Raw genomic sequence first — 20932 nt, 5'->3', positions numbered from 1 at the left:
ATGGTAGCAACAATTATTTTAAGTTACAAGATTGTGTGCCACTTCTCTGCCTTTTCAGTTATGCACAAAGTGAGAATGAAAGAATAGGACAGCTTCAGCAATTCTCAGTATATTGTTAAAAGTCACCCTTGTCAATTGTACTTGGTGGTTTAATCATGCAAGTGCCTCAAACACAATGCATTAGCTGCTAATAGGTAGTCAGCATTCATCTGTCATGGAAGAGACTGCCTGGCTGAACAAGGAACTCAAAGCATGCTGCGGCCTTTTGGGGGGGACATTTAGTCTTATCTTCAGCAAAATGAACAAGAGTTTGAAAAAATGGGGAAGCGGCTAAACAAAGAATGTGCAAATAGTAGCAGGGTACTTAGAAATGGAATATTAATAAATCAGCAAGATCGTCTACAACAGCGTTTCTCAACCTGGGGGACAGGACCCCGGGGGGGGTGGGGTCTTGAGGAGGTCTCAGAGAGGTTGCCAAAGACCACCAGAAAACACAGTATTTTCTGTGGGTCGTGGGGGTTCTCTGTGGGAAGTTTGGCCAAATTCTATCATTGGTGGGGTTCAGAATGCTCTTTGATTGCAGGTAAATCCAAGCAACGACAACTCCCAAATGTTAAGGTCTATATTTCCCAAACTCCACCAGTGTTCACATTTGACTATTCGTGCCAAGTTTGGTTCAGATCCATCATTGTTTGGGTCTACAGTGCTTTAAGACAGTGATTCTCAACCATGGGGTTGGGACCCCTGGTGGAGGGGCCAAGGGGGGTGTCAGAGAGCTCACCAAAGACCATGAGAAAACAGATATTTCTGATGGTCTTAAGAAGCCTTTAGCAGAGAAGGCTGAAGATCTCTCGCCTGTCCTTCTCTTCCTTTTTGGAAACAGATGGCAAAACCTCCCACCAAAAGGCCTCGTCTGCTGTGATTGCCTCAGCTCTCAGCCAAGGGTAGGGCTGATTCTGAGAATCCAAGTGGGAAGGGGGGAACATGTGTTTGGCGCATGGCAGAGTGGTGCGCATGTGTGGCTGAGGGAGAGCATGTGAGGTTGGAGGGAGGCTCATGCCAGCGAGCCTCTTCTAGGCATGGGGATTCTGTATGGGAAGTTTGGCCCAATTCTATCGTTGGTGGGGTTCAGAATGATCTTTAATTGTAGGTGAACAATAAATCCCAGCAACTGCAACTCCCAAATGTCAAGTTCTATTTTCCCCCAAACTCTACCAGTATTCACATTTGGGCATATTGAGTATTTGTGCCAAGTTTGCTCCAGATCTCTCATATCAGATATTTTCATTACAATTCGTAACAGTAGCAAAATTACAATTATGAGGTAGCAACAAAAATAATTTTATGGTTGGAATTGATCACAACATGAGGAATTGTATTAAGAGGTCGCAGCATTAGGAAGGTTGAGAAACACTGTTCTAGAATTAGCTAAGATGCCAGTACATACAATTATTTCTAGGACATAAATTCAACAGCAATCAAGCAAGTGTTAAAGAAATGTGCGCACCAAAACAAAATAACTCTAATGTTCAGCTGATGTAATGCTACTAAAGGACTCTAGCAATTTAGTAACCCCTGAATAAGAACAATAAAGGTAGTTATCCATTTCTAAAATGTTGGATGAGACTAGATGTAACACATGATCAGTGAAGAAGGAGGAATCCAAGGGAAGAAGAGATGAGGGAGGGATGCACACTTTGCAATGTGCTGGTAAAATCAAATAAATAAAAAAAAAGAACTGGAAACTGGGTTGTTTTGAATTTTCTGGGCTGCATCACTATGTTCCAGAAGCATTATCTCCTGACATTTTGCCTGCATCTATGGCAGGCATCCTCAGAGATTGTGAGGTCTGTTGGAAACTAGGAAAATTGGGTTTATATGTCTGTGTAATGTCCAGGGTGGAAGAAAGAACTCTAATCTGTTTGGGGTAGGTGTGAATGTAGCAACTGGCCACCTTGATTAGCATTTAATGGCCTAGACATTTCAAGGTCTGGCTTCTTACTGCCGGGGGGATTCCTTTGTTGGGTGGTGATTAGCTGGCCCTTATTGTTTCTTGTCTGGAATTCCCCTGTTTTTGAGTATTGTTCTTTATTTACTGTTATGATTTTAGAGATTTTTTAAAAATATTGGTAGCCAGATTTTGTTCATTTTCGTGGTTTCATCCTTTCTGTTGAAATTGTCCATGTGCTTGTGAATTGTAGAAACTCTCAACACTTACAAAATATATTCCTCTTCTGATTGAGCTCTTACCTTGTAGCCCATTTTTCCTAGCCTTTATCCAAAAATTCAGGCATTTATTTCTCAAGGCTATAATACTAATACAAACAGGGTATTTTATGGATTTATGCATCAGATTTCTGAAGTACCCTTTGGTGGCCAATTTGAGTGTCATGAAAGGGCAACAAATCTTGGTTATTTCCTTTATTATTACTGCATGATTTTTTTAATGACAGGGAGTGAGAGATGCATTTTCAGTGGGATTTTCTGCCTCAAGTATACAAAAGCTTAGTTGGTCCAGGGCACTGTGGGTGGCTTATATTGAGGGTGCTTCTCAGGCAGCAAAATGTCTCTTTAAGGCTGTAATCATATCCACACTTACGGTTGTCACATGGAGGAAAAAATACCCACCTCATATCTGGTGTTAGCATAACACACGACAATCTTCAGGACTGCAATCTAATTCTGTTCTTTTTCACATCTGAGGCTTAAAATCAAGTTTAAAAGATCTACCCTTAAACCTGCATTTTCTGGCAAACCAGTGTTATTATATATCTGCCTGTGGATCAAGTAGGCATTGTTGTTGAGCCAGGAAGTTGGTGGGTGGCACGGGGAAATGGGAGGTCCGTGATTCTTTGTGCCATTAAACGATTCTCATTTCTGTGTTGCCATAGTGTGATTTGGCTTTATTTTTTGAAGGTGATTTGTGCAGATTACATATCGGTATTAGTGTATATCTGGATCCGGCACAGTCTGGCTTTAGGCCGGGGCATGGTACCGAGACAGCCTTGGTCGCCTTAGTGGATGATCTGCGCCGGGAGCTCGACAGGGGGAGTGTGTCCCTGTTGGTGCTGCTGGACCTCTCAGCGGCCTTCGATACCATCGACCACGGTATCCTTCTGGGACGCCTCGCGGGAATGGGTCTTGGAGGGACTGTTTTACAGTGGCTCCGCTCATTCCTCGAGGGCCAGTCTCAGAAGGTGTTACTGGGAGACTCCTGTTCAACCCCACAACCTTTGTCTTGTGGGGTTCCTCAGGGTTCAATACTGTCTCCCATGTTGTTTAACATCTACATGAAGCTGCTGGGTGAGATCATCCGGAGTTTCGGAGTGCGATGTCATCTGTACGCGGATGATGTCCAACTCTGTCACTCCTTTCCACCTGCTACTAAGGAGGCTGTCGAGGTCCTGAACCGGTGCTTGGCCGCTGTGACGGTCTGGATGGGGGCGAACAAATTGAAATTGAATCCAGACAAGACAGAGGTACTCCTGGTCAGTCGTAAGGCCGAACAGGGTATAGGGTTACAGCCTGTGTTGGATGGGGTCGCACTCCCCCTGAAGACACAGGTTTGCAGTTTGGGTGTGATCCTGGACTCATCGTTGAGCCTGAGACCCCAGGTTTCAGCGGTGACCAGGGGAGCATTCGCACAGTTAAAACTCGTGCGCCAACTGCGCCCGTACCTTGGGAAGTCTGACTTGGCCACGGTAGTCCACACTCTGGTTACATCCCGTTTAGACTACTGCAACGCTCTCTACGTGGGGTTGCCTTTGAAGACGGTCCGGAAGCTCCAATTAGTCCAACGCTCGGCAGCCATGATACTAACTGGAGCGGAGCGCAGGGAGCATACAACTCCTCTGCTGCACCAGCTCCACTGGCTGCCGATCTGCTACCGGGCTCAATTCAAAGTGCTGGCGTTGGCCTTTAAAGCCCTAAACGGTTCTGGCCCAATTTACCTATCCGAACGTATCTCGGCCTATCAGCCCACCAGGACCCTAAGATCTTCTGGGGGGGGGCTGCTCTCTATCCCACCTGCTTCACAGGTGCGGCTGGCGGGGACGAGAGACAGGGCCTTTTCTGTGGTGGCCCCGCGGCTATGGAACGCCCTCCCCATGGAGGTAAGATCAGCCCCCTCATTGATGGTATTCCAGAAAAGACTAAAAACCTGGATGTTCGAGCAGGCGTTCGGTTAACTCAGTGCAATAAGTGTAATGATTGAAGGACTGGCAATTTGGACGACGAAACTGGATCGCGATTTTAGTCAAGAGATGAATTGGATTGTTTATTGATATATGTTTTGTGGATTGTGTTTTTATGTTTTTAAACTGTATACTGTTGTTTGTTATAAGTTGTTGTAAACCGCGTTGAGTCGCCGGCTAGGCTGAGAAACGGCGGTATACAAGTATAGCAAATAAATAAAGAAATAAATATCCAGCGATCAGCATTTAAATACCAACCATTTTTGCTTTGCTTAATAGGCCAGTGTCCTATTGAGGCATACATATAAGATATGGGCACACACACACACATATATACACACACACACATACATGGGGAGGACAGGAGATGGAGTGGCCCAAGCCATTGTCAAGCACAACACATATGATAATCGCAAGACCCCCCCTTCCAACACTGAAGTGAGTTTGCATGGGTGACTGTTGTTGCTGCTCTTATTTATATTCAATATCGATGTTTGTGGAGTTAACATGAACTAAAGCAAGTTTTTTGACCGTATAGACACCTTAGGTGGAAATATGGCTAACTGAGCACCTTTTCATTAAACACAGTTTTGGAATGTACCCTTTAAAACAAAAAAAAAAAACCAACTATGTCCTAAAAGAACAATTATCCTCTCGGTTGTTGTAGGTTTTTCGGGTTGTATGGCCATGTTCTAGAAGCATTCTCTCCAGACATTTCACATGCATCTGTGACAAGCATCCTCAGAGGTTGAGAGGTTATTATCCTCTCTGTTGTGTCTTTCTCTTTGTCTCTGAGGAGGAATGGGAAGAGGAGAAGGCTGAAGAGGAAAGGGCTGGAGATCCTCGACAGATAGTCAGACCTGCTCAAGAGGAAGAAGAGTCATGTTGGTTTTCCTACTTTTCAAGAATGTCAAAGGGAGCAACAAGCAAGGCATAGATCAGCCAGGATTGCTGAAAAGACTCACTGAAATCAGACCACTCCCTAGAGACACATGTGCTGTGGGCTGAGGACTATAAATCGGGAGCAAGGGAAACAGCTGTTGCTGGCAGCAACTGATCCAATTACCTAGCCTTTGTTCCTCTATCTGTTCCGGCAAGAAGCCTAGTCTTTCTAAGTGTTTTTGACTTGGGAAGAAACTATCACAGACTTTATGTTGCTCAGCCAAGAGACTTTTGCCATGTTTTTTTAACTTGCCTTTTGTGAACTTGCTTTTGTGTATTTGGTTTTGCTACTTTAAACCTTGCTGAAGTAATACTTTTTGAGTTCCTTTAAACTTGATGTTAAGGCTATTCTTGGGGCAAAACAGGACACACTCTGCATCAGCCCATGTCTACAACCCAACACTAATTAAAGTGTTAAGTTTCAAGCACTGAAAAATATATAGCCATAAAACAGATATCATGATTTATTATTGTTTTTCCAGAGCTTGAAGTTCATTACCATACTATTCATTTCCTGAAACAGAATCAACAAAAGCTCTTTTTCAAGCATAGCCAGAAATACTGTGCTGCAAGCAAAAATTATAAGGCAATGTAAAACAACACTAAATTACATATGTCAATTTAAATTTGTGATTATTAATTTCCATAATAATGACATTTTGAAGTGTCCAGATGATTGCCAATTGACCCAGTTTTTTTATATAAAAAAACAACCTACAAGAATATAAAAATGGAAGAAATCAAAACAGAACAGTGTGGTTCTATTACAGTTTTTTGCTTGGTGGCTATGACAGTAACTCTGCATATCCGCTTTGAGTCGCCTACGGGCTGAGAAAGGCGGTATACAAATACAGTAAATAAATAAATATCTGTTCTCATTACCCAGTAAGTGAAAAGAGGGAGACCATGTCTACACACAACCAAATATCCAAGTAACTCAGGTTTCAGCTTGGATCAGGAATATCGTAATATTCTGACATTGACGAAAAGTACTTTCAAAGCTTTTGGCTTCTACGTGAAATAAGTAGAGTTTCTCATTGTCAATTGTATTTATTACTACGACTACTTCATTTGCAAACATGAGCATGCGCCTGAGGATTTCTACAGAAGTGGTGGTAACAGGGGAAAAGAAGAAGTTCAAATAGTCTGAATCAGTTCTTGAGCAAACACTGGAAAAAAAAGTGCTTTTAAGTGTGCAAAGTAAGCAGATTCAGATGAGGAAGAAGTTGAAAGAAGCATTTTTGCTTACAAATTGATACTGTTCACTGGAATGTTGTGAGTTCTCCAGGCTGTATGGCCATGTTCCAGAAGCATTCTCTCCTGACATTTCACCTGCATCTTATGGCAGGCATCCTCAAAGGTTGTGAGGTTTCCAACAGACCTCATAACCTCTGAGGATGCCTGCCATTGATGCAGGTGAAATGTCAGAAGAGAATGCTTCTGGAACATGGCCATGCAGCCCAGAAAACTCACAACAACCCAGTGATTACGGCCATGAAAGCCTTCAACAATATAATACTGTTCAATTTTTTCTGATCTCATAGCAATAAATAGTACAGTCCTCCAAACATTCACCCTGGAAGTAAGTCCCATTGAAAGATAACATTCATTTGTGAGTAAAATGCTTTCACGGTAGAATACATGGAAATCTAGTAACATTTAGCAAAACAATGTAACTCTGAACATCTCAAAGGACAACCCACCTGGTCAGTCTGTACACACTGCTATTTTGACTTCATGCATCCTATGGAAATCTGAAATGTTTAGTTTGGGTAGACCTGAAAAGTAGTCTAGCTGAGAATTATAAAGGCCCTTCTATAAACTACTGATGTCAGGATTATAGATTATGGAAATACAGGAAAGAAAGTGGAATAATAGCACTAATTCTGTAGTGTGAATGGACCCTCAACAAATGACAGCCTTTTGAAAAATCCTGTATTTTTGTATGTCATCCCCGAATCCTTTTAAGCGGTGCCAAATGTAATCACTACAACCAGAGTGAACAGAATTATAATAATCAGTTACTTTGGTTTCATTATCTCACCTGACAAGAAATTTGTTTCTTTGTGTCCAAAGGCCAGAGGTTTTCTTCATTAGCTCGTTTCTAGAAGATACAAAAACATTTTTCCTTCTATTAGAAATATTCCAAGAGATGGTGGAGAGACACACTGTACAAGACAAAAACAATAGGGGGTTTGGGTTGCTTTGAGTTTTCCAGGCTGTATGGCCATGTTCCAGAAGCATTCTCTCCTGAAATTTCATCCACATCTATGCCATAGATGTGGGTGAAACATCAGGAGAGAATGCTTCTGGAACATGGCAATACAGCCCAGAAAACTCTCAGCAACCCAGTGATTCTGTCTATGAAAGCCTTCAACAACACAATATATTTATTTATTTATTTATTTATTTATTATTTAAACATATATGCCGCCACTCCCCTGGGGCTTGGAGTGGCGTACAAGAATAGCTAAAATCTAACAAAATTTAAAAGCAGTTTAAAACAATTTAAAAACAACAATATCAAACATTAAAAGCCTGTCGAAACAGGTATGTCTTACATGCCCTGCGGAAAGCTGGTAAGTCCCGCAAGGCACGGATTTCAGGTGGCAGAGTATTCCAGAGTGATGGTGCCACTGCTGTGAAGGCTCTGCGTCTGGTTGCTGTTAGACGCAAGGTCTTGACACTGGGGACTTCCAATAGATCTTGGTCCTCAGAACGGAGGGATCTCTGGGGTTGGTAGGGGGTGAGGCGGTCCCTTAGATACATCGGCCCCAGACCATGCAAGGCCTTAAAGGTGAGTACCATCACTTTGAAAGTGATCCGGTGCTCAATTGGTAACCAATGCAGCTGCAGTAAGATTGGTGTTATGTGGCCTCTCATCGGAATTCCCGCAAGAAGCTGAGCACCTGCATTTTGTACCAACTTGAGCTTCCGGATCACCGACAGAGGAAGGCCAATGTAGAGGGCGTTACAGTAGTCCAGTCTTGAGATGACCGTGGCCTGGATCACCGTAGCTAGATCGTCCCTGGACAGGTAGGGGGCCAGCCGTCTAGCCTGCCGCAGATGAAAGAAGGCAGTTCTGCTAACGGCGGAGACCTGGCCTCCATCGTCAGCAGAGGGTCCAAAAGGACTCCCAGACTCTTTACCAATGATGACGTGCATAGCGCCTCGCCATCCAGGGTAGGCAGCTGGATGTCCCCACTGCCCAGTCGACCCAGCCATAGGATCTCCATCTTTGCTGGATTCACCCTCAACCTGCTGGCACGCAGCCATCCAGTAACGGCCTCGAGGCACTGATGGAAACAATCGGGTACAGAGTCCGGTCGGCCTTCCATCTTCAGCACCAGCTGAGTGTCATCGGCGTACTGATAACACTCAAGCCCAAAACCTCGAACCAGCTGAGCAAGTGGTCGCATATAGATGTTAAATAACAGAGGGGAGAGAATGGCCCCCTGAGGAACCCCACAAGATAGAGGGGAGCTCTCAGAGACCATGAGAGTTTTGTTTTTTGTGTTTGTTTTGTTTTGGTTTTGGTTTTTTTGAAGTAGCTCTGTTTTATAGAGAAACAGTCTTGCAATTTATTTTTACTGCTCTGGAAATAAAGTTAATATAAGAAATAAATCAAAATGAAATGATACATTTATTTACAACGATTATTAAGAGGAAAGAAACAGAACAATTTGGCTAAAAGAAATTGACATAAAATCAACGGAAGTATATCAAAAAGGATGTTTGACTGAATGACATTCAGGCAGCATAAATATGTACATTGTCGAAATTACGAGGAAAGAGTTTCTCATTCTCAGTAGCAGCAGTATTCCCAGCAAGAAATCCACCACTTTTTACCAACCAGTTCCAACATGTACAACTATTCTGTTTTTAACAGACAGCACTAGAAGAGCTGATTTATTAGTTTGTTTAGTTTTTTATGAACTATATTTTAGGCAAGAAGGAACTTTCCTTTTACAGCTACTGTGTTTTGTTGGTTTTGATGCTGTCAGAAGCTTTAAAGTATGCAGAACTTACTCATATTCATTCAAATGTGGATACAGTGGGATCTTGGTATGCTCTGAGGTTCAGTTCCAAGACCCTCCATGAATACCACAATCTGTGGATGTTGAAGTCCCATTATATATGTGTGTGCATAAGGAGCAACTTGAGAAACTGCAAGTCACTTCTGGTGTGAGAGAATTGGCAGTCTGCAAGCACGTTGCCCAGGGGATATTAGTACCAAAAGGGTTACAGATCAGTTTTTGGTCAACAATAGATTTGGTTTGGTTATTTGGGGTGCTGATTCAGAAAATTGCATTGGAGAGACCACATCAGCTCTAGTTTCTGATACAGAACATATGCCATCCAATAGTCACCATCTGCTCACCAAGAGAAAACCGTATTTAATAATCTAGAGGTGATGTAGTCTATCCAAGGGAGCGGGGCTGGTCAGTGACAGGGAAGGAGTGGCAGGTAGCATGAAAGGAGTGGAAATAAAATAAATTAAATAAAATAAAATAAAGAGGAAGGAGGCTCGTGGACCAGATTTTTGTCTTTGCGGCCCAATTGGGGTCTGCGACCCACAGGTTAAGAACCACTGTTCTAGGTGCTCCAGAGGACACTGATGTTAGACTAATGGGCCATGTGTTCTAGCAAGGTGGTTCTTATACAGTGTTCCCTCACTTATCGCATGGGTTCTGTTCCAGGAACCCCCGCAATAAGTGAAAAACCACAATGTAGGGGCACTATACTGTATATGTACAATATAGCTCTGCCTACTCCTCTCTCCCCTTCCTTTCTCTCTCTCTCTTTCTCTCCTCTTTCCCTCTCCCTTCCTCCCTCCCCTTCACCTTGCTGGAGCCATTCTTCTCCCTCCCTCACTGCTTCCCCAATGGCATGGGGCTCTCACCTGGTTGTTCCCTTGCTACTTGTATTTAAAATTAATTTTTTTGAAAAGCCGCAAAACAGCAAGTTCGTGGTTAGCAAACCCGAAGCAGTAAGGGAACACTGTATTCCCATCAGCTTTATCCACAAAACAGCTGTGTTGTCTTGATTACATAGGTCTGTGTTTTATTTTATATTTGTCAACATAAAACATGCCTTTGATATTTTTTGTCAAGGTAAACCATGCTATAGAGAAAGTACACATTTGAACTTAACTCTTAAATGAGTTTTAAAAATGAAAATTAACTGTGGTTTCCAGGAGATCTCTTTGTTATGAATAATCCACAAATTTAAGGCAAATGATCTACTCTACTGTCTCCTTTGCTTGTATCCCAAATAAAATTGCATTTTTGTTCATAAAGTACCTAAGATAAAGAAACGAGGCAAAAATAAGGAGACTTTAAAAAAATTATCTGACACAAAAGAAAGTGAAAGAGAAGTGAGGTGAAGAAATCTGAACACCTATCCAAAATCAGAGAGTAGTGTCTGAAGTTATTCTATGATGTTATCCTGAAATGTGAATTTTGATCCCTTCCCAAGCTGTAAAATATTTTCTTTTGTGCTCATACATCCCTAGAATTATGTTACAACTTTAAACATTCAACAATGAAATCCAACCCATAGTGCTATACCACAGGCAGCTGGTGTGATGGAACTCATTGCATTAGTTCTGGAGATCTCAGAAACTGCAGGGTATGCTCTCTTCTTCACTGCAGGAGAAGGCAGACAAACCATTTCATCAGTGAGGTTGGGATCACCTGCCAAAAGGACATTTTCTTCGCTGCCTAAAGCATTTCATTTCTCACTGTTCTTTAGTATCAGGACAGACACAAAACGAGTGATATTCTGCCTCAGCAATTCTCTTGATACAGTTTTCCACTTATCAACCAGGCAACATGCCTGCCAAATATGTTGTCTCATCCACTAAACTAACTAACAAAATGCAATTTGTTTCATAAAGATCAAGTAGACAGAACATATTGTAAAGAACAAAAATAACTTTCTGGTCTTTCGTCGCACATTTAGTGCAAACCAAAGGGCTCTTTCTAGGAAGTAATATCCTCTTAATTCAGTTGTTCCCAACCTTTTTTTGACCAGGAATCACTTGACCAGGGACTACTCTCCAACATTAGTACCAAAAGGGTTACAAATCATTTTTTTGATCAACATTAGATTAGATTTGTTTATTTGGGGTGCTGAGTCAGAAAACTGCATTGGATAGACCACATCAGCTTGAGTTTCTGATACAGAACATATGTCATCCAATAGTTGCGATCTGCTCACCTGCAGAAAACCATATTTAATAATCTAGAGCTGATATGGTAGTAGTAATTTTTCATGGGTTGTCAGCTTCTCTCCTCCCAACATCCCCGTTGCCTTGGCACTATAAAAGGGTTTTGTGAGACTAGCTGCTCACGTTGCCTCATGGTTTCGAGGCAACAGTGTCGTAATGATGAGGCTGCGGACCATATTTTCATTCTTGGGGACCAGTGGTGGTCTACGGACCACAGGTTGGGAACCACTATCTTAATTAATGAGGATCAGTGATGGAAGATGACTTCTCAACAGATTTCAATTTCAATTTTAAAGGAGCTGTCCAAAATTTGGGTAAGAATAGGGCTCAGCATTCTAGATAATTCCTTTGAAATTATCTTTGTGGGGGTCTATTATAGAGTCCAAAGATGGAATGAGGATTTGGAAGATGACTTTGTGATAGGTTCATAAAATAATTGTGTATTAATAGAGCATTATGTTTCACTAGTCATTGGATTTTTAAACATTCTTCCAGGCCCAAAAGGTTTAAGCTGCCACGCAAAGAACTCATTTATCTTCCTTGTTCTCTTTATTTAAGGAGCATTAATCACTAACAGTCCACAAAAGAAAGCAAATTAAATCTAAGGTTATCAATAATATCAAGGCAGTTCTCAATTGAAAGTACTACTAGTTAATATTTCAGTTGCCACCTTTTGTTAATATTTGTTTTCTACTTGCAATAAAACAGGTGGTTACTATAAGTTAGACTGTATAGTTTAGCATTATGCACTGAAAAATGAAAATTTTCTAATCGATTAAACTGAATCTCCATACAGATACCTATATGGGAGGAAAATAAAACTTCAAGTCTGCAGGCCTCAGACTATGAAATGTTTGTTGTTTTATTTCTGAAGGAATTATCCATGTAATGGTCAGATCAAGCATGATGAAATTGCCAGGAAAGACAATCCCAGGGGTAACTGGCCCAGATTATTTGGCAATGTAAAGGTTTTTTTCATTTAAGATTTAATCTGTCTAGGAACTTTGCTTGTCACTTTATTATCTCTAAGCCTTCACAATTAATACGGCATGTGCATTCCAGATTAAAGAGGCCCCAGGGAAATAAAATTTTGTGAGAAGCACAAGACTCTTCAAAAAAGAAATGTAACACTTCTTAGACACAGTTGGTTTGAGCTCAAGCAATCAGGTAGCAGAAAGAATCGCCTGCTGTGAGGATAATATGGGGAATTTTAACATTTTAACAGCCACCCCTACTGGCATGACTAGAAAAAAATTACCTCATAAAATGAGTTGCCTGAGGCTGTTTTCACTCTTGTAGATGACAGGTGGTGGTTTGGATATCTTCTGCCAAAGGGAACCAGTGGTGGTCTTACAGAACTATTCTACTGAAAAGTAAGCACCCTTAAGTTACATTTAGGCTGCAATCCTTTCCACAAGGGGTTCTCAAACTTTTTCAGCTGTGAAACCCTTTTTGAAGCAAAAGTTTATTGTGGAACCCCAAGATGTGTTTATATATAATATTATATATAATATTATATATCGGGCATGAGAGCAAACTTTCTGATGCATTGCATTTTAAAATTTGACAGCCAAGCCAGGCCAGTGACAGATGGATGGAGAGTGTTTGTGTGAGCTGATTGAAAAGAACATGAACAAATTTGTGGAAAATGGAAATCTCCAGAACCTTTTGGAGATTTTATGATCTTTGGAAAGGGATGACTTTGTTAGAAGTCATAACTTTTTGAAAAATAATGCCATAACCTCTTGGTAAAATCATGACTTGTTAGAGTCTAACATTCATGCAAGGCAAGTAGGTTTCTCAACTGTTAAACTGATGTACCTAGGTATGTCTTTGAACTGTTAGGGACGAAAATATGCCAATGTATAAAACACACATATATTCAGCAGAGTTACAGAAGTGTACTTTTTAGTTGCCCAAAAACATCTATTCTTCCTTAAAATATATCTGTCTTTAAATCATGCTTTCAAGAGAGAAAAATAAGTAGACTTATTTAAAAAATAAAATAGTTGGTTTACTCACAAATTTCATACAGTCAGCATACAGGTACTTTGTTTATCGGTCCAAGTAGGTTACCAGGGCATCTTTTTAGAATCAATAGTCCAAAGCATCACTCTGTTCTGGGAGTCTAATAGAGTCTATGTCTAGTCTGAAAATCCGGTTGAGTCTCCCTAGAGGCCCAAAGGTTGGGAACCACAGCTTTAAGCATACGGTTCCTAGTGAAGTCCAAAACAAACTCTTTCTAAAATGTAGTCGGAGTCCAGAACAAGTTCAGTTCTGATCACATGGTCTGCAGCCCCATCCACAACATCAAGAAACATAAAGGGAAAGCTGCATACCAAAACATACATAAACAATAAAGTAAACAAAACAGAATAATATACAAACAAATTTCTAGTGGAGGCTTGAAGAAAGTTGCTACTGTATTTCCAACACAAATTCCTATGCACACTGCACATACCTTGTTTGTAGTGCAAAAAAAGAATAAAAAAGGAAGAACAATATAACATTTAAAATAAAATGAATAAAATAATAAAAAATTAAAAACCAACAACACTGTTGGTTTACATTGTATGCTTATTTTAATAATAAGATAAAAAAATAAAGTTAACATTATTTCAGTGGAAGACCCCAGAGGCCATCCAGTCCAACCCCCTTCTGTCATGCAGGAAAAGCACAATGAAAGCACCCCCAACAGATGGCAATCCAGCCTTTGTAATAATAATAATAATAATAATAATAATAATAATAATAGCAGCAAAAACCCCATGGGCCATCCAGTTCACCTCCCTTCTGTCATGCAGGAAAAGCAAAATCAGAGCATCCCATGAGCAATAGAAAGAAATAGGGTTTTGGAAGCAAGCAAAGCAAGGGAGAAACCATCAAGTATTGTCATCTTTTCTAATGAGTTGCCGTCCTATAATTTTAACCCTGTGTTTTATATTCACCACATTAAATATGTACATTGTTGTTGCTCTTACATGAAGGATTTTCTAGAAGATAATAATGGAATGGTTTGAAGCTGCCATAGCACATCTTCAACACCTTAAACAAAGCAGAAATTCAATTTAGGTTACTCAAACTTGTGCAGTTATGTTCTCAGGAATTGGCAAAGAGCAGCAAAAATATTTGGGAGCCAGTCATTTGCTAACAGGAGATGCACTATAATTAAACTGTCATCCCTGTTGATAGCTTATTACCAGCAGGTAATAAGATATGTGTATCATTACAAGCCATTATACTGTATTTTATGCTGCAAGAGATTGGGGTATGTTGTCAATGACAGCACAGAGTGATCACTTAGAGATTGTTACCATTATGGACATTATAAATCACAATCTACAGTTTAATAGTTTAACAATTATCTACACTGCCAGTGCTAGAGAATTACTAGCAATGAATGGCTGCTTTTTCCACTGGTAAAGAGTGAACGTTAACAAGCCGTATTGCAAGAAATCCCAAAGGAACTGTAGAAGAGGTGGTTTATACTGTTTTTCTCTAATTCTGCATAACTACGTCTATAAATAAAAACAAACGACGAGAGCATTAAAGTACAATAATAAAACACTTAGAGTGAGCTCACTCAAATCAGTTGATTCCTCAGAGATAGAGGCAAGTGATCACTCCAAGCATGGACCCAAAGGGCCTTGCACAGTCTGTATGCAAATTCAGCTTGAGAAATGTTGCTGCCTGCTCAAATACTGTATCACTCTTCATCTAAAGAAGCCAACCAAACTACAGTGGAACCTCTACTTAAGACCATCCCAACTTAAGAGCATTTTGAGTTAAGAGCTATTGCTGGGTCAGAGTTTTGCTTTGACATATGAGCAGCATTTTGAATTAAGAGCTAGCACCAGAGGGAGGGCTAGCGTGAGATTATAGGGCTTTAGGGCTTCAAGGGAGCAACTTCTGTGCCTTGTGTTCTTGTCCACTTTGGAAGATTGCTGTCTGCTTTCCTCTTGTCCACTCTGAGGAACTTTGGATTAGTGTTGCTTTTATTCCTGGTATGTTTGGCTTCATGAAGAGAGGGAGAGAGAGAGAAAGAGAAAGATAGGAAGGGAGGTTGGAATGAATATGAAGAAAATGATGCTTCTGCCTCTTCATTTTGTGCTTCCTTGCCACAACTTTGTGCTTCTACTATTTTAAAGTTGAGGTTTTTTCTTTATTGTTCCATATGAATGTGCATTTATACATTATTTGTTATTTTTAGAGTACATTTTCTTATTTTAAAATATGTAACAAAAAGGGAGGATTGGGGGGCAGAACGGCTTAATAGCATTTCACTGGGCAAATTCACTTTGAGATAACAGCATTTTGAATTAAAAGCTCAGTCAAGGAACATATTAAATTCTTACAGCCATAGCAAACTAGGATTTTGCGAGAGCAAACTAAGCCAGCATGAGCGATGCTCCGCCTCTTTTTCCGCCTATTTCCCTTTGCTAGGGCAGCGTTGCGAGCATACGCTCGTGCCGCAGCAAACTACAGGAAGCTTGCGCTCGGGCTTGCTCCGAAGCCCCGCCTTCCCCCCCCCCCCCCCGAGGCTGCTCTCTCTCTTGCTAGCGTGCCTGTTTTCCATTGCAGAGGGCAGGGATGCGAGCGTACGCTCACAGTTGAATTCTGCCAACTGCGAGAGTACACTCGCATCGCTTCCCTAGCAAGGGAAAACAGGCACACTAGCAATAGAGAGAGCAGCCTCGGGGGGGGGGGGGGAGGCGGGGCTTCGGAGCGAGCTCCAGCACAAGCTCGCTCTCGCTTCCAGTAGTTTGCTACTGCTCTTAAGTCAAAGTATCACTGTTATAGGGATCTTCCTTTGATGCTAGTGGTAGGATAGGTATTTCCTATGCCCCCAATTTGCTCAAAATGATCTTCAAAAAACAGCCCAAGTGGCTACAAGTTTTGCCAGTGTCTGGAAAGGACAGGGCCACCAGTAGTGGAACTAAGCACTGCAGAACTAGTTTGTTTGGTTTTAAAATTTATCCTACAAGAGTTATGAGCAGTTCCTTGTTTTATATTGGAACTCTGCCAATCAAAACTTAATTCTGCCAAGGAACACAGTTGACTTGTGAAGAAACAAAGTTGTTCATATGAATGAATGCCTTTCTTTTCATGTACACCTGATTTCCAGTAATATTCAAAGTTAGTTTCTCCTTTGTTAACCTGAGTGATTAAAGTTATGCTAATCAGGAAAAAAGTACAGTATAGACTATATTTAAAAATAGGGTGAAGAGTGTTGGAAGAGACCAAATGTTGTATAAATAGCTTGAAAACAGCTGGTATAAAACTGAGTTCTGTCAACATCACAGTCAATCTTAAACTCACAATGAAACTAGACTGTGGAACTAATGCAGTTTGGAACCACTTTAACTGTCAAATGCTGTGGAATGATGGGAGTTGTAGTTTTAACAAGGCGTCTGCCAAAGAGTGCTGGTGTCTCACCAAACTATAACTCCCAGGAGTCCACAGCATTGAGACATGGCAGTTAAAGTGTCCTTCAAGCAGCAGGCTAAAACATTTTTATTCAGGCAGGCTTTTAAAAATGACATAATGTAATTAAGTAATATAATATAATATAAAGTAGTAGTAGTCATAGTAGTAATGATAATAATAATAATGTGTGATCCAATACAACAGCCATCTTGTTTGCTGTGAACTAATTTTGTTGTGTATCAAACAATAAACTGGAAAAGCTGGCATGATATGAAGATTTAAAGATCCAACTGCAAAGCCTGAAAAAGTTAATGAAAATGAACACATCCACAGTCTAGTTTCATTGTGAGTTTAAGGTTGACTGTGAATCAAACTACACTTCTGAATTCAGAGTGATAGAGTTTTGGAACACAAATGAACCTCATGAATGTGGAAAAAAACAAAGTTAGGATCGTCAACATTGCAATCCCAGGCAACACCAGAATTGGTGAGAAGCAACTGGAAAATCTTACACTATATGAGGATTTAAAGACAGAACTGCAAAGACTCTGCCACAAGCCAGTAAAGGTGATCCTGGTGGTGATTGGCACACTAGGTGCAGTGCCTAAAGACCTTGGCCTGCACTTAAACGCAATTGGTGCTTACAAAATTCCCATCAGTCAGCTGCAAAAGGCCACCCTACTGAGATCTGCACGCATTATTCGCCGATACATCACACAGTCCTAGACACTTGGGAAGTGTCCAACGTGTGATCCAATACAACAACCAGCATAGTTATCTTGTTTGCTGTGTACTAATCTTGTTGTGTATCAAATAATAATAATAATAATAATAATAAATTGATATCAAACTTCATTAATTCTACAATGTAGTTCCACCCTCAGACTCTCAAACCTAAATGAATGGAGAGATTGTTTACGATAGTGGATGTGATCTAAAGCTTGATTAGGCATTGTATTGCTTTCTCCTTCGGGGAGAAAGCAATACAATGCCTAAGCAAAGAGGAAGGGGAGAAAAGGATAGCAAAAAAGAGTCCCTGGAGATGTTGTGCTAACACACCACTGTTACGCATTTTACCCTTCCATGAGTGGGGTGGAATCTAGTCTGTAAACTGAAAAGTTTAGCTCCCAATATAAGCTGCTACTGCATTTCCACCACTTTCTTTTACGTGAACGTCATTTTCTCATTAGACAGAACCAAAAGCTGCTGGCTTTTTTGCAATACAACTGCCCAGACAACTTGGTGTTGCCCAAAGCACTATTTGTTCCTCCTTGCTCTGTTTTATTTAACACTCCTAGCTAAGCAAAGGGTAGCAGAAGGAAACAATAAAAAGTCAGTTTTGAAAACACACAGGGCCACCACTCTCCAGTCCGATACAAAGTCTTTGGCATGCAGCTGATGCTAGCACTTGTTCTCAGTTTACACACATAGCAGTCACATAGCAGTCACCACTCTGATCAAATGGATTAAGAGGGACCACGATTTCTCTTGCAAGCTGGACTTGCTCTGAGATCGCCCAGTCTCCTCCCTCATCTATTCTTATAACCATTGACCTCAGACTGTACAATACAAACACACACACACAACACATGCTACTTGCCCCACAATAAAAACAGCAGCTAAATAAATACAAAGTTTGCTCTGGCAGCTTCTCCACAGGAAAAAGAAGCTCTTCTGTTCTATGCATCATTCCACTAAATAACAATTTATTTATGAATCTGCTTTAGTTCATTATCCAGACACGTCAATGATTCATGCATAAATGTAAATCCCATCTCAATGACACTTACCCCTCCCTGCTGCTTCTTGAAATATGTACTGCTAGAAGTGATAGCTCTCCAGAATTAGGTTTCTGTTTTCAACATGATATTCAAGTGTTGGGCTGTGACTCTGGAGATCAGGCTCAAATCCTTGCTCATTGGTAAGTCACACTCTCCCAGCTTCTGAGGAAGGCAAAAATGAGCTCCCTCTGAACAATTTCAGCCAAGAAAACATCATGGCATTTATTTACACTGTAGAATGAGTACGGTTTGAAACCGCTTTGACTGTAATGGCTCACGTGCTGTGGAATCATGGGAGTTGTAGTTTTGCAAGGTCTTTAGTTCTCCCTGCCAAGAAGAGGGCTGGTGTCTCACCTAACTTTAACTCCTAGGACTACATAGCATTGAGACAAGGCAATTAAAGTGATCAAACTGCATTCGTTTTCAGTATAAATATACACAGAATCAATGTGTTGTCGAAATCTTTCATGGCCAGAATCACTGGGTTGCTATGACTTTTCCAGGCTGTATGGCCATGTTCCAGAAGCATTCTCTCCTGACATTTCATCCACATCTGTGGCATGCCAACATCTCCCAACAAAGTGCAATGACCCAGGACTGTTAACAAACAATGACTATGTATTTGTGTGATATGTGATGTTATTCTATGTGATGTGTTTAATAATGTTTAATGTTTCATCAGGGGAGGGTAAATTTTGATGTTTTATACTTTTTTACTTGATGGCATTTAATTGTTGCCAACACTGTGAACCGCCCTGAGTGCCCTTCAGGGTTGAGAAGGGCGGTATACAAATACTGCAAATAAATATAGATAAATAAATAAAGTATTCCCTCAAAAAGGAAGCAACCAGGCTTTGAAGCTGCAAGGCCATTCAATGCTAATCAGGGTGGCCAATTGCAACATTAACACTTGCCTCCAGCAGACTAGAGTTCTTTCTCCCACCCTGGACATTCCACAGATATATAAACCCTACTTGCCTGGTTTCCAACAGACCTCAAACCTCTGAGGATGCCTGCCATAGATGTGGGAGATAATGCTTCGGGAGCATGATCATACAGCCAGGCCATACAGCCTGGAAAACTGACAGCAACCCATACACAGAATCATCTCAGGATCATCATATGTCAGAAAGGAAAGCAAACAAGCACAACCACAGCATGGTAAACACTGCCATTTACGTGCTTACTAAACATTTGATTTGTCAACATGCCTTCTTATGTTTCCAACTACACATTATCAGTTTTCAGGCTGCACTTTTTCTCTGTATCCAAAGGCACACTTTAAAAAAAACCCAAATAAACCATTGCTTCCCTAACCACAACCAGACCTTCAGGTGTTACTGAGAAACCACAAAGTTTGGCACAAGTGGCTTAAGCAGCTTAAGGGGCTGAGGGGGGAAAGGAAAGGGCCTGAGGCCAGGAGTTGAAGTCCAAAACACCTGGAGGGCCAAAGTTTGCCTATGCCTGGTGTAGAACCACAACTCCCATTGTTCCACAGCTGTTAAAGTGGAGTCAAACTGCATTAATTCCACAGTGTAGGAAAGATTTCCCCCCTGCAATCATTTGCTGCAAGGAAATAGAAATAATGACAGGCTGAAAAGCAAGAAGGGGGAAAGATTCCTTTGCCCTGTTGCTTTTCGAGCAGCCAACGCCTCAATATTGCTTAAGTCAATACAAAGTCCTGCAAAGCTTCGGGAAAACACAACAAGAACTGGAAGCAACCTAGGCGCGCAGGGAGGAGAGGCTTTGTGTTGTTTGTCCCCACTTCACCAAGGGGTCCAGCCACCCCGAAGGTTGCCTCCCTTGCCCCCAATGGCTTGTTGTCGTCCCCCCCCCCCCCCTTTCGTTTGTGTGGGATCAAAGAGACTTACGCACTTGCGGCTCAGGCCGGGGTGTTGTGGGCTCTGCTGCTGGGACAACTCCGCCCCACATCTGGAGCTTCAGGCGTCCAAGTCCCAAGGAAACTGACAGAAGAGAGAAGGAAGGAAGGAAAGGGAGGGAACAAGCCAGCCAGCCTCCACTCCCTCCCAGCCAGAGGACACGAAGATACCTTTATTAGGACTTCCATGCAAAGAACACAAATGCCTTGCACTCTTTTCCAAACAAGCTGCATCTACACAGCACTACAGGGGTGCATCTACACACTGTGGAATTAATCAAGTTTGATACCACAGTAGCTGTTGTGGGTCAGTGCTATGCAATCACAGGAGTTGTATGTTTACATGCTCTTTAGCCTTTTTTTGCCAAAGAATGCTGGTGCCTCGCCAAGCTATAACCTTAAGGTTATTGTTTGATTCCAGATAGGAATAAATCAGGGCCAGCTAGCACCTAACAAAGGATTCCCCTGCGAAGCACCC

The 20932-nt window shown here is 41.3% G+C and overlaps 1 protein-coding gene across 3 annotated transcripts in view; it reads right to left on the bottom strand.

The window, feature by feature from the left end:
• The window catches only part of IL15 (interleukin 15), a 41190-nt gene extending 20527 nt beyond the window's left edge, over window positions 1–20663 (bottom strand). The window contains exons 1-3 of one of the 3 annotated variants that reach the window (XM_067468683.1): window positions 20451–20663; window positions 18585–18737; window positions 7180–7239 (exon numbers count right to left, since the gene is read on the bottom strand). The gene's annotated coding sequence lies outside the window, so the exon portion shown is untranslated. Of the gene's footprint in view, window positions 1–7179; window positions 7240–18584; window positions 18738–20446 lie in introns of all 3 variants that reach the window. The other 2 variants (XM_060778906.2, XM_060778907.2) reach the window with 2 other exon arrangements.
• Between the last annotated feature and the right edge of the window lie 269 nt (window positions 20664–20932).

The sequence above is a fragment of the Anolis sagrei genome, chromosome 5, assembly GCF_037176765.1.
Source record: "Anolis sagrei isolate rAnoSag1 chromosome 5, rAnoSag1.mat, whole genome shotgun sequence".
Taxonomy (NCBI): domain Eukaryota; kingdom Metazoa; phylum Chordata; class Lepidosauria; order Squamata; family Dactyloidae; genus Anolis; species Anolis sagrei.
The sequence above is the reverse complement of the archived record's forward strand: the minus strand, read 5'-3'. Positions and strand labels throughout refer to the sequence as shown.